Source organism: Leiobunum rupestre, chromosome 1, assembly GCF_980474605.1.
Source record: "Leiobunum rupestre chromosome 1, qqLeiRupe1.1.hap1, whole genome shotgun sequence".
NCBI lineage: Eukaryota > Metazoa > Arthropoda > Arachnida > Opiliones > Sclerosomatidae > Leiobunum > Leiobunum rupestre.
Genome location: NC_143384.1, coordinates 72,189,041 through 72,206,844, shown reverse-complemented (window position 1 = coordinate 72,206,844; position 17,804 = coordinate 72,189,041). Strand labels below are relative to the sequence as shown.

Genomic DNA, 17,804 nt, shown 5'->3' with positions numbered 1-17,804 from the left:
GATTGACTATTTTAATTTTATTATTAATTCTACCATCCAGAAATCCACGGTCGTTTAAAACCTATATTTCTGGGCGCTGGTCACTCAGAGATTGTGTTTTGGGTATTCGAGACATTTTCTGGCCAGGGAGTTCCGATCCCCACGCTTGACCGTGGAATGTTTCCATCCATTTCTGGCGTTTAAAAAGGAGAAAAAGTCGTTAAGAAGATTCTTGATAATAGGAGGAAAGGAGATCGTTAATCTTGCTCGCGGATCGAAGAACTGTAATTAATAGCAGTCCCAAGTTCCCACCTCTACTTGTACCGCTAAACTCTTGGTGAAGAAGTCCCATATTTAATACGGTCAGTACCAGAAACGTGGCAAATGTTCTGAGGAGTGGACGGAACATAATCGGAAATCTACAGTCAACCCGCCAGTGTATTCGAGGACGTCAAGTTGATACTCGACCACTGAGGCCGGCACATCGAAATCGCCGTCGTTTAGTCAACCGCAGGCCTGGTGTGTAACTGCTGTGTTCCTGAGAGTTAGCGGACCAAAGCTCCAACGTGTTACACCAGTAGCGTATGATCCACCTCTTCGACATCTCGAACACTTGAGTATCGTTATGCTAAAAACTATAAGCTAAATCTCCTCTTTGCTTCATTGTTAGTTTAACATCCCAATTCGAATCAGCCCATTTCACTTAACGGGTGTGCGTTGTAACTTTTATATCCGCGTAGTACAGCCCGCCTAACAGGTTTGTTTATTGTTCTAGATTTAAGTATTATTTTATTAGTTAGTTAATTATCTAGGTGCATCGTAGTTTTAGTTTTAGGTAGTGTTGAATTATATTTTCTAAGCTTATTAAATGTTTTAGTTGGTAACCTTTAAATCCATTTTAGTGTTTATTCCAAATCATACCCTATAGACAAAGTTTTATTTTTAATTTATATTTTAACGTTGGCCCCAATAGTAAAAGCCAGACGTGTACCCGGATATGTTTTAGGTTGTAGCGTGGGGTTGATTCTTCACGTCCAGATAGGCCACAACCCCAATAAGTTTCATTATTTGGGGTGATCACAGTATAATCATCGAGGTCTACCCAAAATTTCGCTACAGGGCCATGTAATTTCCTATCGTTTGATATATAATTTACCATCCTATGTTTAAGAGTGGCCACCGCCCACCCTCAGGATACCCGGGTGGGCAAACCAATACAAAAGCTGTTGAGGCCATGTGATTTCCTATCGTTTAATAGACGGAAAGTATCAAAGGTGAAATAGGTAAGCAAAACACGACGAACATAATTCTTTTAAATTATTGAAATTAGTGGAAACAGAAACTACAAGAGGAATAGAAAGAGTCGATGAAAGTGTTACGGTCTCGGTACGGGCAAAAGGTTCTCCGTTCATTTCCGCTTGAATCTAATTGACCGTCATTTCCAAAGCTTTTTTTGATTGGACCAGAGATAACCGGAAATGAAGGGAGAACCTGTTGCCCGTGTCATCTTAGTAAAGTACGTACAATGGCAGGGCCTTCTATTCCTGTGGTAGTTTCTATGGTGGAAATATGATTTAAAGAAATTCTTAAACTGGGATTCAAATGTGTTTATTTTAGGAAATTTATATCAAACATTTGGGTAGTTTAGGCACCAAAAGTCATGTAAATTCGCCAATTCATAATAAAAATACCCATGAATGTAATTTTGCGGGAAATAGGAAATCAGTTGAAGGCGTCGTCAGTGCGATGATTTCATCGCAATTTTTAGGGCGTATTACAATTTTCGTGGGGTACGATATCGTACCATTCGGTGACTCTCCCTTTAAGGGGGCTGGTCGGAGGGGGCGGAAATTAACGGCACTGCGTGCGCGTTAAAGAGTTCTATCGAATGCGAGGGGTCGGACACTTGCCATTATTTTGTACGGGATTTAGGGATTTCGTAGAAATTTTGGCGATTTTATCAGTACTTTTTGAACTGATTTTGTGATTTCAATGTTAATTTACCATAGAGAGAGTTAAAAGATTTTGCGATTTTCGACAAAGTGTACGGGATTTTGGCAAATGTCCGACCCCTCGATCGAATGAGACCAACTTTTTTTTCAATCACTCTCGCTTTAAGGGGGTTGGTCGGAGGGGGCGGAAAAAAGAGAGACCAACTGCGTCAAAGAGTTCTATCGAATGAAACCAACTGGTTTTTTTCGGTCACTCTCCCTTTTAGGGGTTGGTCGGAGGGGGGACGGAAATTAACGGCACTGCGAACACGTCAAAGAGTTCTATCGAATGAGACCACCTTGTTTTTTTCGGTCACTCTCCCTTAAATGGGGTTGGTCGGAGGGGGCGGAAATTGACGGCACTGCGTGCGCGTCAAAGAGTTCTATAAAATGAGACCAACTTGTTTTTTCGGTCACTCTCCCTTAAAGGGGGTTGGTTGGAGGGGGCGGAAAATCTCTGGACCAACTATACAAACTATAAAAGTGTTCAACGCTAAAAATTCAAGCGAGGTTTCCGAAAAAGACGGCGTGAATCACTTGATAAAGGCGTCGGTTTTGGAGACTATGCGGCCAGAAATCTCAGTTCGAATTCCGGTGTCTTCTATACAAGAAACTATTTTTCGCAGCTCCATCTACCGTGTCGTCGCTTTTCCACGACAAACAAACAAAGAACAAAACTTAACGTCATTCCGTCCATAGCAATAGTGTCACTTCGAATATATATTCGATATGAAACTAAAATTTACACTTATCTGTTCAAAATTATTCATCCCTGTTGTTAAATCGTCCATGGTTATACCGACGTTCGACCCTATTTCAGTGTTCATCTTGATTTTAGATCTCTTTAACGCAACACGAGGCATTATACAAAAGTATTATTATTTAAACTAGGTCTTCGCAAAAACCGAAAACGGCATTTTCAACGCTGACTTGAGCTGCAAATCCAGTGGTTAATTATGCTTAGATTAATTAAACCCAAGTAGAGAAAGAAAAGCGAGATAAATAATTTACCAAAGATTACTGTTTATTTGGTAAAGATAAAACAAAATAAAAATATCTGTACACAGCCATTGCATATATCTTAAGCCTTTCAAGTTCTGTATTTTTGGCAGATAGTCCACTCTTATTGTTAATTTTTAAAAGGCGCGCAATATTAAAACCTGGGTTCCGACGGACAGCAATCTTTTCTCTTGAGTCGCTATCCGAAGCTCCCCTTTTCCCCCAACTTCTTTGACTTCAGACGGACAGCAATCTTTTATCTCGGGTCGCTTTCCGAAGCTCCCCTTTTCCCTCAACTCCTTTGGCTTCCGACGGACAGCAATCTTTTCTCTCGAGTCGCTTTCCGAAGCTCCCCCTTTCCCCCAACTCCTTTGGCTTCCGACGGACAGCAATCTTTTCTCTAGAGTCGTTTTCCGGAGCTCCCCTTTTCCCCCAACTCCTTTGGCTTCCGACGGACAGCAATCTTTTCTCTAGAGTCGCTTTCCGAAGCTCCCCTTTTCCCCCAACTCCTTTGGCTTCCGACGGACAGCAATCTTTTCTCTCGAGTCGTTTTCCGGAGCTCCCCTTTTCCCCCAACTCCTTTGGCTTCCGACGGACAGCAATCTTTTCTCAAGAGTCGCTTTCCGAAGCTCCCCTTTTCCCCCAACTCCTTTGGCTTCCGACGGACAGCAATCTTTTCTCTAGAGTCGCTTTCCGAAGCTCCCCTTTTCCCCCAACTCCTTTGGCTTCCAATGGACAGCAATCTTTCTCTAGAGTCGCTTTCCGAAGCTCCCCTTTTCCCCCAACTCCTTTGGCTTCCGACGGACAGCAATCTTTTCTCTAGAGTCGCTTTCCGAAGCTCCCCTTTTCCCTCAACTCCTTTGGCTTCCGACGGACAGCAATCCTTTCTCTCGAGTCGCTTTCCGAAGCTCCCCCTTTCCCCCAACTCCTTTGGCTTCGGACGGACAGCAATCTTTTATCTCGAGTCGCTTTCCGAAGCTCCCCCTTTCCCCCAACTCCTTTGGCTTCCGACGAACAGCAATCTTTTATCTAGAGTCATTTTCCGGAGCTCCCCTTTTCCCCCAACTCCTTTGGCTTCCAATGGACAGCAATCTTTCTCTAGAGTCGCTTTCCGAAGCTCTCCTTTTCCCCCAACTCCTTTGGCTTCCGACGGACAGCAATCTTTTCTCTAGAGTCGCTTTCCGAAGCTCCCCTTTTCCCCCAACTCCTTTGGCTTCCGACGGACAGCAATCTTTTCTCTAGAGTCACTTTCCGAAGCTCCCCTTTTCCCCCAACTCCCTTGGCTTCCGACGGACAGCAATCTTTTCTCTAGAGTCGCTTTCCGAAGCTCCCCTTTTCCCCCAGCTCCTTTGGCTTCCGACGGACAGCAATCTTTTCTCTAGAGTCACTTTCCGAAGCTCCTCTTTTCCCCCAACTCCCTTGGCTTCCGACGGACAGCAATCTTTTCTCTAGAGTCGCTTTCCGAAGCTCCCCTTTTCCCCCAACTCCTTTGGCTTCCGACGGACAGCAATCTTTTCTCTAGAGTCGCTTTCCGAAGCTCCCCTTTTCCCCCAGCTCCTTTGGCTTCCGACGGACAGCAATCTTTTCTCTCGAGTCGTTTTCCGGAGCTCCCCTTTTCCCCCAACTCCTTTGGCTTCCGACGGACAGAAATCTTTTATCTAGAGTCGCTTTCCGAAGCTCCCCTTTTCCCCCAACTCCTTTGGCTTCCAATGGTCAGCAATCTTTCTCTAGAGTCGCTTTCCGAAGCTCTCCTTTTCCCCCAACTCCTTTGGCTTCCGACGGCAGCAATCTTTTCTCTAGAGTCGCTTTCCGAAGCTCCCCTTTTCCCCCAACTCCTTTGGCTTCCGACGGACAGCAATCTTTTCTCTAGAGTCACTTTCCGAAGCTCCCCTTTTCCCCCAACTCCCTTGGCTTCCGACGGACAGCAATCTTTTCTCTAGAGTCGCTATCCGAAGCTCCCCTTTCCCCCCAACTCCTTTGGCTTCCGACGGACAGCAATCTTTTATCTCGAGTCACTTTCCGAAGCTCCCCCTTTCCCCCAACTCCTTTGGCTTCCGACGGACAGCAATCTTTTCTCTAGAGTCACTTTCCGAAGCTCCTCTTTTCCCCCAACTCCCTTGGCTTCCGACGGACAGCAATCTTTTCTCTAGAGTCGCTTTCCGAAGCTCCCCTTTTCCCCCAACTCCTTTGGCTTCCGACGGACAGCAATCTTTTCTCTAGAGTCGCTTTCCGAAGCTCCCCTTTTCCCCCAGCTCCTTTGGCTTCCGACGGACAGCAATCTTTTCTCTCGAGTCGTTTTCCGGAGCTCCCCTTTTCCCCCAACTCCTTTGGCTTCCGACGGACAGAAATCTTTTATCTAGAGTCGCTTTCCGAAGCTCCCCTTTTCCCCCAACTCCTTTGGCTTCCAATGGTCAGCAATCTTTCTCTAGAGTCGCTTTCCGAAGCTCTCCTTTTCCCCCAACTCCTTTGGCTTCCGACGGCAGCAATCTTTTCTCTAGAGTCGCTTTCCGAAGCTCCCCTTTTCCCCCAACTCCTTTGGCTTCCGACGGACAGCAATCTTTTCTCTAGAGTCACTTTCCGAAGCTCCCCTTTTCCCCCAACTCCCTTGGCTTCCGACGGACAGCAATCTTTTCTCTAGAGTCGCTATCCGAAGCTCCCCTTTCCCCCCAACTCCTTTGGCTTCCGACGGACAGCAATCTTTTATCTCGAGTCACTTTCCGAAGCTCCCCCTTTCCCCCAACTCCTTTGGCTTCCGACGGACAGCAATCTTTTCTCTAGAGTCACTTTCCGAAGCTCCCCTTTTCCCCCAACTCCCTTGGCTTCCGACGGACAGCAATCTTTTATCTCGAGTCACTTTCCGAAGCTCCCCTTTTCCCCCAACTCCTTTGGCTTCCGACGGACAGCAATCTTTTATCTCGAGTCACTTTCCGAAGCTCCCCCTTTCCCCCAACTCCTTTGGCTTCCGACGGACAGCAATCTTTTATCTCGAGTCACTTTCCGAAGCTCCCCTTTTCCCCCAACTCCTTTGGCTTACGACGGACAGCAATCTTTTATCTCGAGTCACTTTCCGAAGCTCCCCCTTTCCCCCAACTCCTTTGGCTTCCGACGGACAGCAATCTTTTATCTCGAGTCACTTTCCGAAGCTCCCCTTTTCCCCCAACTCCTTTGGCTTCCGACGGACAGCAATCTTTTATCTCGAGTCACTTTCCGAAGCTCCCCCTTTCCCCCAACTTCTTTGGCATACGACGGACAGCAATCTTTTCTCTAGAGTCGCTATCCGAATTAAATTCAATATAAATTAATATTATAAAAAGCACTCACGACGTCAGTTTATAAAAAAAACTATTGTTACAGAATTTTCCAAAAATTTATTTAGAAGTACGTCGCAGCTCGCTACAAATTTATAAAATTATATATTTGTGAAAGCTTTCATTGTTAATACTTTCGATTCCGCTCACTAGATAACGACATCGGACTCTTAAAAAACATGGTAGTCTACACGGAAATTAAAACTGTGCCTATTTCAAGCTCTGTTTAAACCCGAAATAATTAGTCAACTAAATTTAAAGGGGAACGGTCAAGCTTTAACCAGTTAGATAGCCATATAGCACGTTAAAAATTAAAATTTATGGCGAAAACCACATAAAAATATTAAGCGGTTAATGTTTAATAAAATAAAGAAATTTCGGGAAATTGTAAAGCGCGCGTTCGCTGCGACACCTGGTGAGAAATCGGTTTGCAGTGCTTCCACTTTGAGGGATTTTATCCCTTTTTAGGGATTTTCAGACCTAAAAGTGATTTCATTTTGGAAGAGAGGGAAAATTAGAAAATTGAGGGATATTTCGAAAATTAAGGATTTTGGGAATTTTTCTAATTTTCGCTAGAAATATTTTGGTCTAGTATTTAAAATACCGCGCCTCTACCTTTACTGGAATCAACGAATGAAATAAACTGGGATTCGGAAGTGTGTCATAGATTTTAAAATATTTTTAAGAATTTTTTCTTTATATAAGACCTAAAAATTATAAATATTATTGTTTTCGTTAAAAAAAAATGTGAAAGGGATAAAAAGGGATTTATTAGAACCGACAGAGGGAGAAATGAGATCGTCCAAGTGGAAGCACTGTTTGTTTGGTACGCGCAGCGTGTTCCAGTTATACGAGACATAATCCTAAATTGGGCGATTTTAAAAGTTAGGATAGTTCGCAAATCGCTCACTAAAGTGCTGCTGGCGCTGGCGATACACCTTAAGATGGCGGCGAAAATTCCAACTCAAATACTTGGCGTTATTTTGCGTTTCAACTTTTTAGGAAAAAAACTATTTTTTCAAGACAAAATAAGGTACGTGTATGTAAATTGTATTGTATTTGGAAAAGTTTGGCCGTTCCCCTTTAACGACAAATTATGAAAACATTTATTTTATGATAAAGAAATAAATACAACGCCTATACACTATATTGTTTTAAAGAAAAATCAGTACAAACGAATATTCAAAATACAGTCACCCTATCTACATTTACAAAATAGAACTAGTCTATCATCTGCTTGACTCTGTAATCTGTATTATAGTAGAATGCATTGAGATTTTTTTTATCTTTGTACGTCACTAGAGTTTTCAAAAAATTAAACTTGCTGAAAGTGTAAACAATCTAAAGGTACAAGTACAATAGTTGCCTACTTTATAGTAAAGACACGTGCACGCTTCGCAACATGGAAGGATTTATTTTAACGACGCTGATTCACGGAAGATGGCTCCCTTATCTAGCGTTAATAAGGGGTTTCAAAAAGTTCAGATTAAAGGGCCACACGCCGGGAGTAGTGGCTCACTCCTGTAATCCCAGGCGTCCGGGAGGCAGAGTTTGTGGATGGCCGTGTGAGGACGACCACCAATCCCCCAACGGGTGGTCGGTATACTTCCGCCACGGGTGTCCCCACGTATCCCCCCGTTGGCGTGGCCGTTACACATATCTCGCCCTGATTAATCAAATGGACGAGAGGACTGAATTGTCCCACACGTCACAATCGAATAAAAAAAAAAGGGCCAAACCGGCGTTTGAAAAAATTCGGCCTCGATTTTCCCACGTGGTAACCTAGGAGCAACAAACACAGTACCCCACACAAGGAGAACGCAACCCGTCAAAAGTCGTGGATTTTCTTGCGTACAGTTTTCATTGGTTAGACGCTTTAGCGCCTGCTGCCGTCGGAAGGGGAAATTCGGAAATTGTCTTCCCCCTTTCCGTAAAACGTTCAGCGTAAAGGCTTAAGGCTCGTCCAATAAAATTAGTTCGCAACATATGTACTGCGTTAGCGCGTTTAAAGACTAGTTGCGTTCTCCTTGTGTTTGTTGCTCCTAGGTGGTAACCAATACGGCCAATCATATTCTGGAAACAAGGCCACAAGCGCGTGAAACAGTTTAAACTCAAACGCCAGTGTGTCCATTAAAACTTTTTCAATGACACGAATCGAGGTGCGGATACTAGAGAATCACTTGGTCAGAATTGACAAAATATTTCCCGTACACGGGTCTTTTTAACAACGTAGGCAAGGGATCTATACCATAATATTGAAAAGTAAAGTATAGTTATTCGTGTTTTCTCCGATTGAATCTGCTACATTATTTCCTGTAAAAAATTTAGAAATTAAACAAAATGCGGCTACTTTGATAAAAAAAACCATATTATATAGTAAGCACTAAGCAGACGACGTCACGGAATAACTCAATTTCAATAGTTGATATTTCAAATAGTTGTATATCTCAAATAAATTGTACACCCAAAAGTTAGTACCAGAAAACCGTTGTGTCAGTAGACCACAAAAAGGGTACCAACTTTAAATGTTCACACTGCTTTATTTAACTCCCAATTGGTCTGACAAATTTGAGGGCCAACCTAATTACAGACCACCTACCCCAAGAAGGACTAGCATCAACCTCGAAAAAGGTGTCTCAAAAGTGGCTTGGCTTTTTTTACAGCAACCAGAAAATCCTTTACATTACGAAATAAAAAATAGGTGATCTGTGAACTAATTAACCTGTAAATTATTTCAAATCGTGAGCTTTAAATCAAAAATTGCGAAACAATCAAAATCAAACCGTAACTCGAAGATTATCGCGAATTTAATTTAGATTATTTTTATTCTGGATGTCAAAAGATCTAGCACCCTTCATGTTCTTCGAGATATCGTAAAATCCCATCAACTTGAAAATTCTCAAAAAAACATCGACTGGAATCCACGGCTTCATCAGGATCAGAACCTGAGCAAGGGGGGGAATCAGCACCACCTGTTCTTCGGCGAGAAAAGCCGCCATAGTGTAGCGACAAACGGTTCTAACCGAACACTCCAGTCTCAGAAAATGTTTGTCTAAGCCTTGGTACAGTCCGGAGCGGAACGGATTCGGACAAACCAGAGTGGTACGGATGCCGTCGAGACCAGCCAGAAACAGCTCGATTTTGAGAGTTTCGTCGAAGCCGACCAGGGCAAACTTGGTGGAGCAGTAATCGGATAACTTGGGGGAGCCGAGCAGTCCGCCCATACTGGCCACGTTCACGATATGTCCGTGGTTATTCGCCATCATGTCCGGAAGAAACGCCTTGCAAGTCCACATGGGTCCCATCGCGTTTACTTCGAACATTTTTTTAATTTTCCAGTCCGGTATGTCCAGGAAATCGGCGCCGACCAGGATGCCGGCGTTGTTGAAGAGGATGGACACGGCGCCGACCCGTTCCTTCACCTGTCGGGCGGCGGCGTACACCTGGTCCGGGCTGGAGACGTCGCAATGGAACGCGTGCGCCGTGCCTCCTGCTTCGTTGATGATCCGTTGGGTCTCGCCGTTTCCGGCTTCGTTGACGTCCCACAGCACCACGACAGCTCCGCGACGGGCCAACTCGACGGCCAGCATTCGTCCCAGGCCGGACCCCGCACCGGTCACCAGGGCGATTTCACCCTTGATCTCCTTAAACCTCCAACTCTTCGGTGTTAACAGGTTGAAGATATTTTTAAATAACAGCGCCCATATTTCCAAAATTCGCTGCAAAACTACGCCAAGCGAAGACTCCATATTTCACAATATGAAATGTGGCGCTGTATAATAGCAAACAAGTGAGAGCGTACGGCGTACAGCGGTTTGAGGCCGTCAGTGAACTCGTCACAACTATAATTATAAACGTACACCGCACACTCATTTGTGTAGTATACAGGCTTAGCAGCTACGTTACAAAAAGACCAAGCACTCACTGCTCTTCGTAACGTCTCCGTCCTAGCTTCCACAAGCCTTTGCTTCGTAACGGAGACAATGCCTTGTGGAAGGCAGGACGGATACGAAACGGAGAGCCAGTGGGCGCCTAGTTTTTACACGGTGCTTCGTGGACGTTTCGTAATCGTAAACTAATTTTGAATTTATGTAGATGTATTCTGAATTGACCATTGCAATGTAATGTTATGTAACTGTTATATAATGTAGAATAATACAATACAATACAATACAATACAATACAATACAATATAATAAAATATAATGTAAATTAATATAATAGAATGTAATGTAATGTAGGGGTCCAATAGGTTTTATTAAAAGACCTTTCAAAATAATGTTATTTACATTAAGTGCATTAAAAATATTATTTTTCGACATTTTAACTTATTTTAGTTTATAAATAAACCATTACCGAAAACCGTATGAGACATAGGGTTAAGCAAAATATTAAGTATATTTTTACACCCTTAATCGTATATTTCTAAACCAATTCCAAAAACATATGTACTTCTTCTAAATCATTAAGAGATTAGTTACTTTAATATTAAAAGTCTTTATAAAACCCTATGTGGTGAAAGTACACAGTGTGCTGGGAGACCGAATTTGTGGCCAAAAATTCAATGCGTATCTACCTATAACATTTATACATATTTGGCTTTGTTTTGGTGAGGTGATGTCAAAAATATAACTTTGGAGACGATAGCGCCAGCTGGTGGCTACTTCGCCTGCAAGGGGCGCTACATGTCCGTGCTTTTGATATATCATAAACCTATCATACGTTGATTTTTACACGAAGTTGGGTTTTATTTGGACTTAATCGACACTTGCAAAAATTGGGATTTAGGTTGAAAACAACTGAAATTTGGCCTTTTCAGTCAACTTTAACCCTAAATATCTGAAAATGGCGCGAGAATGCGCAGCTACAAATGCCATAGAAACATTTTGGGGTATTTTGTAAGTTGATTTCGAAAGTTTCAGCTCGGTAACTCGTGGAACTTTTAAGCAATTAATTTTTAAAGTAACGAGTAAACTACCTGAAAATGGTGGGGGGCATCACTTAAATTTTATTACACAAGCGTCGGAAAACCTTTCGATTGCCTGTTTTTATTATTTTATTGCTTAACGTATTTCCGTCTTTTAAAAACGCAAACGAGTAAAAAATTGGCTTAAGATTGAAATCAATGATTAACCGTAAAGTAGACCAGCATTTTGAAACGTGCCGAAGAAGATGGCGTTTAACAAAAGTATCGTTTCTCGGGGAGATATTTGTACAGTATTTCTAAAACGGTTAAACCCCGCAGATGAGCTTCACGAAATTCAAAATCTTTTTGAATATACAAATATTTCAATTGACGGATTTTGAAATGACGTTTTAGCGCGCGACACTACAGTTACATGTCTTGGGAACACAGCCTGCTTTTTTGACCATAACATGTAGAGGTATTTTCACGCGCAAAATGAATTTTAAAAGCCGTCAATTGAAAAACAAATTCAAGATCAAATTAGGCTTTTAAAACCGAAATTTAAAAAACAAATGGAGTGATAGTCATCGTCATAGAGAAAGGTTCTTCGCAGCTAATGAAAAGTGGTTGAGTTTTAACTTACATTTTGGAGTCGAGGAAGCGCCTCAATTGGAGAAGGGTCGACCAGAAGTATCCTGGGAAGCAGTGGCGGCGCCAGGCTACCCCTACAGTCTACTTTTATTTCGCTTGTAAGGGCCCCAAATCTAGATGAAGGGGCCCCGAACAGCCCCCTAAAATGACTTGCGAAACTAGAAATATCAAAATCCGAATTAAAAGCCTGCTGTTTTTAAGTTGCGAACACTGAACAGTGATTTCTAATATTTTTTCGAACGCAGCCTTGATTCGTTGTAGTTGCTAAACTAGCTACTTCAAAAAGTGTTGCATCGTTAGACAGATGATAAATTGCGCGGTTTTCCGACTCTCCGAGGGACCGAGTCCCAATTTCCAAAATAAAGATAAAATAAAGCGTGGCAACTGGCAAGTGTTTTTGCAACAATTGTAAGTGAAAATGGAGAATTCTGTTGGAGGATGTTGCCCATATGTGCATTGTTATGCTCATCGACTAAAAAAAATAACTTCCGAGTACATTTAAACAGTCATGTACATTTCTTTTGTAAATTATTAAAAATAAACCGGTTTTGTCACAGTTTTGTTTAGTTAGTGTATGTAAAGGGGGGGGGGGCAAATTAAAGAATTAAGTAGCCTACCCATAGTAATATCCTGGCGCCGCCACTGCTGGGAAGAAGGTTCGAGTCGTTCTAAACGGCGTCTTGTCACTGAACTCCAAGACCAAATAAGTTCAGAACCAATTTTGAAACTTTCCAAAGCGGTCGCCAAGGTAGCCGAAGATCAAGGTAATTCAGGGCTTGCTTACGTATTAAACGAATCGTTGAAGAGCCCAAACCGAGCAAACAAAATTGCAGAAAAATTGAAAAAGAACAAGGGAGCATGTATGACGAGCACTTTGTCTTCTTACACTCCAGAAGAAGCGCTAGCTCTTTTGATAGATGGCGATATTTCCGTAAACCTTTACAAAATTTTAAGAAAAGGTGCTAATAGTCGTGGATTTCAATTATACCCTCCTTATACTAAGGTAGCTCAAGATAAAGAAAAAGTTTATCCTCAATAATTCAAGTTGGTCAGTGAAACTTGTATATCGGTTTCTCTTAACTCTCTACTGCACCATACCGCTAAAAGAATTATCGAGATACAGCGTGAAGTATTGAACCAATTTTCTAAGTCTACCTCAATATAAATGATCGATCTGGTTTTGGTTTGCTCCTGGGGTTTTGATGGCAGTACAGGCCAATCAATATACAAGCAAATCCACACTGGTAATGAACCCTTTGATCCGAATTCTTTGCTAGCGACCACTGTCACACCACTTCAGCTAAAATCGTTGGACGTAGTACTATGGCAGAACCCTGCACCTCAGTCGGTTCGCTACTGTCGACCTCTTTCTTTGAAGTTCTTGAAGGAAACTAAAGAAACGATATTGGCTGAAAAACATTCAGTGGACTCGAAATAGAAAATCTTCAAGAATTTACATGTGACAAAGATCTTGAATTAAACGTACCGACTAAAGTGAACTTTCATATGACCGTGATTGATGAAAAAGTATTAAGTATTTTGACTAATACTAAATCTCAGGTAACGTGGCCTGTTTGTGGCGCTCAACCAACAATGTTTAACCGCCTTGAAAATGCTTCTCTCAGGTTTAAACCAAAACCTGAAAATTTGCATTACGGCATTAGTCCACTTCATGCGTCGAAACTGGCCACCTCGGCGGATTGAGTGGCCTGCTGTGGGGCGGCGGGCCTCCGTATGAGGGCACGGCGGTCCTGTTTCCCAGCCTTTTGGAGCCACACCGGGATCTCCGGTGCCAGCTGTGCCGGGTTACTTGGGCTGCTGTGTGCTCGGCGTTCCCCTTTAGGAGCTCTCTCCAAAGGGTTTGACTCTTTACCTACGTAGGTAGGGTGTCGGCTGGAGTTGCTACAGCATCCACTCTTAATCCCACTGCTGTGTGCGAAGTGGGAAATAGTCCACCCATTGCTGCAACTTCTGCTGGGTTGAGTGGCTTGCGTCAACGGTGCGACCATCAGTAGTAGGGTACTACTACCCGTGCTGGATTTGTCACCTGTCCGGGGTAGGTGGACGCTGGCGTAGGGCACATGATGATAGACCTCCGGTGGTATGGTCTCTGTTACTAGGTACTCCGGGCTATAAATTCTGACACACACTTCATGCGTGGATACGTTTTTTTGAATTTTGTCTATATCTTGGGTATAGGAATTTTCCAGGGTTATATTGCTGGAGAATTGAGGGAACCGAAAAGAAAAATATATTTTCCCAGAGAAAACAAGGCATTCAAACTAGATTTCTAAAAGAAATGGGATTAAGAGTCTAAATCTGGAGGCAGTGGAACGACAAATGACGGCAATACTGCCAGAATAGCTTTCTGCGACAAGTATAGAAATTTGTTTGCAGAAATCCTTAACTTAGAAAAGTGGCTAGTAGAGGATCTTTCTGTCATACTGTCAACAATTTCGTGTGGTCTACCTATTGATCCGAAACTATTTGGCCAATTCCGTCTAAACGTCGCTAAAAAGTACCTCACAAATTATTCTTGGTACTAAATGCCGGTTACTTTACACAAGGTGTTGATATTTGGAGGAGACATAATTTTAAACTCAACGTTACCAGTCGGAATGTTGAGCGAACAAGCCGGCGAATCTAGAAATAAATTATATCGGCAGTATAGAGAATTTAACGCTAGAAAGTCTAGTAGCATCGCTAATTTATTAGACGTTTTTAATAGATCTTTGGAATCGTCTGACCCTGTCATCTCGAACTATTCATTAAGATTTACCTCAAGGAGTACGTCAATCGTTGACTGAGCCACAAACTCACGTTCTTTCTATAACATATAGACGACGACGAAGAAAGTGAAATTTTAGAACCAACATCTGCATTCCTCTCGGAGAACTTTAATGTTCTGGATAATTTAGAATTAAATTCAAACGAATAAATGATTTTCTTATTTTCGTTTGTATTTTTTTGTTCATTTGCAATTATTATTTATGGAAGACACCCGCCATTTTCAGGTAGTTTACTCGTTACTTTAAAAATTAGTTGCTTAAAAGTTCCATGAGTTACCGAGCTGAAACTTTCGAAATCAAATTACAAAATACCGCAAAATGTTTCTATGGCATTTGTAGCTGCGCATTTTTAGATATTTAGGGTTAAAGTTGACTGAAACGGCCAAATTTCAGTTGTTTTCAACATAAATCCCAATTTTTGGAAGTGTTGATTAAGTCCAAATAAAACCTAACTTCGTGTAAAAATCAACGTATGATAGGTTTATGATATTGATATATATCAATAATCAAAAGCACGGACATGTAGCGCTCCTTGCAGGCGAAGTAGCCACCAGCTGGCGCTATCGTCTCCAAAGTTATAATTTAGACATCACCTCACCAAAACAAAGCCAAATATGTATAAATGTTATAGGTAGATACGCATTGGATTTTTGGCCACAAATTCGGTCTCCCAGCACACTGTAAAGTGGTTTCCCCTTAAAATTGAAACATATTTAGCCTTTAGTTAAAATCTTTATTTTTGATCTAAAAAACATTAATTTTTATTTAAATGAAATGAAATATAAATTTTGTGTTAACATGAGTTCATGTTTGGCCGTTGTGGTACATAATGTTAAGGAATTTAATAAGTAACTCCACTAAAGTGGAGAATCTGTAATTCATTATGAACTTTTAGATCGGTATACAATAGACGCATTCACATATTGCCTACAGGGAAATATGCAAAAATGGGCGAAATCCACCCGAGGTACCTTCCTATTTAATAATGTTTGAGGTAGATGGCAACACTATAAAGTTTATGAAAAATAAACTTTTTAAAAAGTTATTAATTAATTACTAAATTATAGTACTTTAAATTCTTATTAAAAATATATAATTTTTGTAATTTAAATTAACCATTAATTTTAAGAGTAGTTAGCACTCTCCGCCATAGATGGCATTATAATACAATTTTAAACTATCCAATCAGAGAAGAGAATTTTGTATTTTAAATTTTTAGTGTCTCTTAGGTCAACGGCCGCGTTCAGTGACGCTCAACAGAGTGGAAATTGTTAATTAACCGTTGATCTCCGTTTGCAATCGTGACGCCACGTCTGTTGAACGCTTTTTTACGATTGTTGTAAATTTTATAAAATATCGTCTGTCGTGTCGTCTGCAACTAGCCTTCCCGCGTGCTGTGACGTCACGATTGCGTTTATCAACAAAATAACCGGCTCTTCCAGCCTCTTATTTCGTTGACTCTCCGCAAAGATAATATAACTACGTACCCTAGATTCGAAATCACGGCGTTTCTAGATAGCGCGTTTTCTCGTGAGGCTTTTACCGAGTTCGCGCCGGAAGTCGGAAAAATCGGGCTCCATAGCACGGTGAGAAATAAGGAATTTCAATAGATAACACAAGATTATATTACTCACCTTTAGTTTTCTTTCATTTAGAAACATTTTTAGAGCTACAGGCATGATCCATTATTGTTTAACAATATAACGCCAAAATATCTGGTATCTTGAAAACCGCGAGTCAAAAACCACGGCGCAATTTTCACTAAAACTTTACGTTTTAACTAGATGTCGGTAGTATTGCCAGCTCCATGGAGGCAGTTTTTTGGGAACTCAGTAAGAGCCTGCGTTACGTGAAAGCAGCTTGATTTCGAATCTAGGGTACGTAGTTATATTATCTTTGCTCTCCGTTTGCAAACGTGACGTCAATCCGGAAGTGAAAAAAGTCGTACAGTAGCGTCCAACCGTTTGCTGTTACTGAACGCGGCCTAAATCTGTAACATTTCCAGTGTAGAAAAATGAAATTTTATATTCTATTTTACCACAATTTGCTTTAATTTTATTTACGTGATATTTTAAAAATATTAGTCAAATGCCACAAGAATATAATCTGGACGGAATAGTCGTGGGGGAATCCATAGCTTGACTACATGAGGAGAGGACCCGTTAGAGGAAAGAAATTTCAATAGTGGAGGCATAGGTAGTACGCCCATGGCGGCCGCCACATGGGATATTGTAAAGGGGGGGGACGGTCTTTTCGACCCCTCTTTTTGGCCGCCCGCTAGTCGGCCATTACCTGGAACCACCGGTGGGGGGTCTAGGCTCGGGTCTTTGGTCCCAGGATATGGAGAATGGGGGTTAAGGGGCGTAAACTCAACATGAACGCGCCCAGAAAAATAAAATAGAAGCGCAGCTGGTTTACTTTCGGAATTCCCAAGCCCGCACACTTTGACGAGGAAAGAGTTATCCTTTGTTCGAGCGCCTTTGTTGCTGTGGAAAGCCGGACTTATAAAGGCCTAGGATTTCTTCTGCCTGTTTTCCTTGAAGTTTTCTTCCCACCGCGCAAATATCCTGGTGGTAGGCCAACGTGTTCCGCGGTTGGCCTACCACCAGGATAATTACGCGGTGGGAAGAAAACTTAAAGGAAAACAGGCAGAAGAAATCCTAGGCCTTTAATAACAGAAACAACTTCCGGGTCGAGGCCCGAGGGGACTGGACTGGCCGCTCGAGAGCATTATATGTTTTTTCTCCGAAATTTCGCTACCAATCTTATATTATCTTTTAAGTCGAATATATTAAAATACATTTTTGTTACGTATTTTTTAATAAAATGTTGTATTTAATTTAATAATTACTGTTAAAATACAAGTATTAAAGTAATTTAAAATAAATAATTGTAATTTAAGACTAAATGCATGGATATAAAATATAGCTCCTACGGGCTTAATTTCTGTAATTTCAAAGCTTAATGTAAAAATGAGTCTTCACACTTTACAACTTTCTTTGGTCAACTTTTCAGCAGTTTAAACGTTCAGGAATCCTTTGAAAAATTTCGCCCAGAATTAGAACTAGCTCCTCCCCTTCGTGGTAGCAGATCTTCAAAATGATAATTTGGCACTTTTCCGAAATTCAAACGATTCTGTGGTCTTTGTGAATAGTAAATGTTGGTACACTTATTGGAGAAC

At 41.7% G+C, this 17,804-nt stretch overlaps 1 pseudogene; it reads right to left on the bottom strand.

Annotated features, from left to right (window-relative positions):
* Window positions 1-9,084: 9,084 nt before the first annotated feature.
* On the bottom strand, window positions 9,085-10,026 carry LOC149966305 (epidermal retinol dehydrogenase 2 pseudogene; annotated as a pseudogene).
* Between the last annotated feature and the right edge of the window lie 7,778 nt (window positions 10,027-17,804).